Source organism: Magnolia sinica, chromosome 10, assembly GCF_029962835.1.
Source record: "Magnolia sinica isolate HGM2019 chromosome 10, MsV1, whole genome shotgun sequence".
NCBI classification, from domain to species: Eukaryota; Viridiplantae; Streptophyta; class Magnoliopsida; order Magnoliales; family Magnoliaceae; genus Magnolia; species Magnolia sinica.
Genome location: NC_080582.1, coordinates 76,751,679 through 76,756,957, shown reverse-complemented (window position 1 = coordinate 76,756,957; position 5,279 = coordinate 76,751,679). Strand labels below are relative to the sequence as shown.

General features: G+C 41.6%; 1 non-coding gene across 1 annotated transcript; it reads left to right on the top strand.

Moving 5' to 3' along the window:
• Positions 1-3,091: 3,091 nt before the first annotated feature.
• On the top strand, positions 3,092-3,163 carry TRNAD-GUC (transfer RNA aspartic acid (anticodon GUC)). The gene has a single exon. It is a non-coding gene; the product is annotated as a tRNA-Asp (tRNA).
• Positions 3,164-5,279: the final 2,116 nt, after the last annotated feature.

The following is a 5,279-nucleotide window of genomic DNA, read 5'->3' as shown; positions in this document are numbered from 1 at the left end:
CCAACTGCTAAAAAGATATAAGGAAAGAGATGGACGGAACAGATTGCGCAAGATCATCATGATGGACCCCACACTGCATATATATGGAGACTGGACATGCATTGGACTGGAAACCCAGTCAAAGTCGGTTTGGCCCGACTTTCCAAAGCGAGAGGGAAATCTCTCTCTCCTCCGTTCGCAGGTGTTACACTGAAGTGATGAATGAGCCACCACCGTTGATCATGTGGTTCATCTGGACCGTCCATTCATCCCAGGAGGTCAAACCGACCATACACATGGTGGTTTTTAAGACCCAAGCACGTGTATGCATGAAAACAACGCCACTACATCTAATGGACGACCTGTTTAAAATTCAATGGGCCACACTTAACCCAATCCAAAACCGACCATCTCAAAACGGTTTTCTGAGGAGAAACTAATGGATGTAGTGGATTTCTAAGATACCAAGTATGTGGACCCCACCAAATCTCATTAAAAAACATAGCCTTCTGTTTCGGTCTCTGCTACGAAATCTTGAATAGGGACTTGCGGACGGATCTTTTTGGGCCAACACCTGCATGAATGGTCAGATCCGAACCGTTTATGAGACTCACACCACCCCTCTCACTCAGGCCTAGGTGGATAAATTTCAAAAGACACCGGAGATCAATTTCCGATCGTCCAAACGGAAGATAGACGGTGGAATTGTTTCAATCGATGGGCCGCACTAAACCTAAGAAAAAACACTGCTCACCAACTGAAATTTCGAGAGGAATTCATTGAACGGATTAGATTTTTCGAGCAACATCATCTGTGGACCCCACTGAGCATCTTAGCACCGGTTTGAAACCAAGATCCGCGTCCGGGAAAACCGGGACTTCTAGGCCGTTCCACGATCAAGATCATAATCGGTTCGTTGATCTGAACCGTTCAAAGTCTTCCTATGGGGCTGCCTTCCGTCACCAAGGAGTCTGAACGGCTCAGATCTCGAAATCAGCTACTCCATCGTCCCAAGATTCGGGCCAAACGCAAGTGAGTTGCGTTTCCTTTCGCATGCAGATTCTTCTGCATAAAAGAGGCCCCCGACTCCAGCCTCTTGTAATGCACTCCATTCCACCGGCCTAGCTTTCTTTTGTCTATAAAAGGGAACATGAAGAGAGAGAAAAAATGATCATCTAATCTTTTAAAGGTGTGCAGCTGTGGAGCACTGAAGAGAGAGAGAGAGAGAGAGAGTAATATTTATTTTTATTGTTTCTTTTTATGTTGAGCCTAATCATGGTAGGGTAAACCTCTTAACTAGGGCTAAGAGGTGAAGCTTGTGGTGTGATGGGAACGATTCTATGGTTTTGATTCATGTTATGGCTTTGATTCATGTTAGACTAAATTGATGTTGATTTAGTTTGATTAATAGGAATGCTTCCAATTTTTAATGGTTTGTTGTGATTGAAATTACAATAGATCTGCGATAGCTTTGAGCATGTTCTTAGCATTATAGGGTTTATGAATTTGGAAACCCTGTTGTTCACCATCGTCTCCTGGGCATGGTTGGATGACGGAACTCTTCCTGACATTCATACATCACTCAGGTTGGCTGTGAATTGGTTTAATTCTGTTGTTTGCTTTGTCTCATGGGTATGGTTTTGTGATAGAATCCATTCTAATTTACACCTGTCTGATCTTTTGAAAACTAGATTAAATAAAATAAAGAATTGATTTTCAGGTTATATCTTCCAACTGGATGAAGATGGGACTCAAAGTCCGGTTGAGTTCATGAATCGATCATAGATCTCCCTGATCTCTACAAGTGGATCATCTGAATCCCTAGTTTCCTACCTCGGAATTCTTTAAGTTTTAGATTAATATTTCACTATTATTCCCTCAAATTCATTCGATTTAGATTTCATCTTAATCTAGTTCTAGTTCTAGTGAGTTTCAGATTACGCACTGGTTTCAATCCCTTGGGATTCGACCTCAGTCTTACCGAGTTTATTACTACATCACAACCCTATACTTGGGGAGTGAACAAGTTTTTGGCACCGTTGTCGGGGAGTGAACAAGTTTGGTCCGGGTCAATGATCAAGAAGTGCACGAAGTGAGCGGTCATAATGAGCTACTCAACTCACCTGACATATCTGATTTAAAAGTAGATGAGCTCATTACAACCAACCCTTCTATCTCTTGTGAGACATGTTTGGACCACTCCCCTGAATTACATGATGATATGATTCGGGAGATAGACGAGTCACTCGATACGACTTTGGAATTTAAAACCACCCAGTTGAGGCCACCATCTGAACTAATGAATTTTGACGATTCATTGCCTCATCTGAATAGTATCAATGAACAGAGTCCGCACATCAATACTTCGTCTACTGACCCTCTATCTGTTTGTGCAGGGCTGGAGTAAGAGAGCATGTGTCCATCCACTTTAAAAGACGATGGAATCCTTGGGCTCATCGTCACAGATTTCGATGCAGGAGACGAGTCACTCCCAGCTAACTTTCCCACATCTTTGAACTCATGCTTGGCACACCTTGTGGATTCCAACGACCTCATGATACAAGAAAAGGTGGACTCCTTGTATGACACTATCTCGGTGGTTGTCACGGACCAATCGCACCCTTACTCTGAAGCCCCTTCTTCCTTATATCTTAATTGTTTACCATTAAGGGAGGAAGAGCTGAAAATTGAACCGAAGTCTGAAACTTCAGAATATATTGAGGCTATATACTTCCAAATCTTCACCAATCTTATCTATTGATGATTAGATTCATGAGAAGTTCGGAGATCTGGCAAAATCTCTTCTTACCAACTGGATAAGATAGGACTCTGATTCCAGTTGTGTCCTTGAATCAGTGTAAGGTAACTTCCCAATTGCTACAAGTGGATCCTTGGCACCCTAGTTTCCTACCTCTGATTTCTTTAAGTTTTAAATTAATATTTCATCATTATTCCCTTAAATTCATTCGATTTAGATTTCATCTTAATCTAGTTATAGTTCTAGTAGTTTCAGACTACGTACAAGTTTCAGTCCCTTGGGATTCGACCTCGGTCTCATCGAGTTTATTACTACATCACAACCCTATACTTGGGGAGTGAACAAGTTTTTGGCGCCGTTGTAGTATAGTGGTGAGTATTCTCGCCTGTCACGCGGGTGACCCGGGTTCAATCCCCGGCAACGGCGCCAAAAACTTGTTCACTCCCCAAGTATAGGGTTGTGATGTAGTAATAAACTTGGTGAGACCGAGGTCGAATCCCAAGGGACTGAAACCTGAACATAATCTAAAATTCACTAGAACTAGAACTAGATTAAGATGAAATCTAAATCGAATGATTTTGAGGAATAATAGTGAAATACTAATCTAAAACTTAAGGAATTCAGAGGAAGAAACTAGGGATTCAGAGGATCCACTTGTAGAGATCAGGGAGATCTATGGTCGATTCATGAAGTCAATCGGACTTTGAGTCCCATCTTCATCCAGTTGGAAGTTATAACCTGAAAATTAATTCTGAACTTCATTTAATCTAGTTTTTAAGAGATTAGATAGGTGTAAATTAGAATGGATTCCATCACAAAACCATGCCCATGAGACAAAGCAAACAATAGAATTAAACCAATTCACGGTCAATCTGAGTGATGTATGAATGGTAGGAAGGGTGCCGTCATCTAACCATGCCCAGGAGACAATAATAAACAACAGAGCTTCCTGACTTCATAATCACAGAGAGGAAAAAGGAAATACTCAAGCCATCGCAGATCTATTGTAATTTCAGTCACAACAAACCATTAACAACTAAAGGCATTCCTTAATAATCAAACCAGAATCAAATCAGTTCATAACATGAATTAAACCAGTTGAACACTACCCATCACGCCACAAGCTTCACCTCTTAGCCCTAGCTAAGAGGTTTAGCCTAGCATGGTCATGCTAAAATCAAGGAAAAAAACATGAAAGGAAAGAATTAAACAAAAAGAAAAAGAAAAAGGAAGAAAAGAACTCCTGGAAACCGGCTTCAAAATTCGCTTCCACGACTGCACTCCACGTCCCAGATTTAGATCAACCCCTTGCACGTCTTAGCCCTCTCCCTTTTAAACAGTAAAAAAGGTCGGCGGCTGAAGCTTTACGCAGGCATTTTCTTTACGCAGTAACAGATACGCATCACCAACTTGCGTTTTGGAATCGAAATCGCGGCCGCACATGCGAGATCCGAGACATTCAGTCGTCTTGGCTATGGTCAGTCCCACGTTGAGAGAAATTTGGATGGTCCAGATGGTCGGAATGATCCTAACCACGACTGTAAAACCGCTCGGATCGGCTGGGTATTCGGACGCGCGTAATGCGTAATCCTTACGCTGTTGAAGTCGGTGGGCCCAGGATTGATGTCAGACGAGAAATCTGACCAGTCCATTGAATTCCTCTCAGAATTTTAGTCGAGAAGGAGTGTTTTTGCTTGTGTTTAGTGTGGTCCATCGAATCAAATCTTTCCACTGTCTATCCACCGTTTGAACGGCTGAAATCATATCCTCACTGTTTCTTGGAAACTTGACACCTAGGCCTTGGCTAGTTGACCCGTAGAATTCTAATAGACGGTCCGAATCAAACATCACATCATGATGGTGGCCCACTGTTCACTCCCCAAGTATAGGGTTGTGATGTAATAATAAACTCGGTAAGACCGAGGTCGAATCCACAGGGACTGATACCTGTACGTTATCTGAAACCAAGTAGAACTAGAACTAGACTAAGATGTGATCTAACCAAATAGAATTTTAAGGAATAATTGTGGAATAATTATCTAAAACTTTAAGGAATTCAGAGGAAGGAAACTAGGGATTCAGAGGATCCACTTGTAGAGATCAGGGAGATCTTATGCCTGCTTCGGAAATCATGGAAATCAACTAGACTTCCTTTGATATAGTTTTCAAGAGATGAAAGGTATATGAATTAAAATGGATTCCATCATCAAACCATGCCCAGGAGACAGAGCAAACAACAGAATTAGACTAATTACCAACCAATCAACAATGCATGGAAGTTAGGAAGGATTCCGCCATCCGACCATGCCCAGGGGACTATGGTGAACAACAGGGCTTCCTGACGTCATGAACATCAAAAGGAAAAAGAAATACTCAAAATCATCGCAGATCCATTGTAATTTCAGTCACAACAAACCCTTAAAAATAACTGAAAGTATTCTTTTTAATTTGAACAAAAATCAATATCAGTCCATCTAAACAATAGGCACAAGCAAAGTTTCTCCCATCAGACTACAAGCTTCACCTCTTAGCCCTAGCTAAG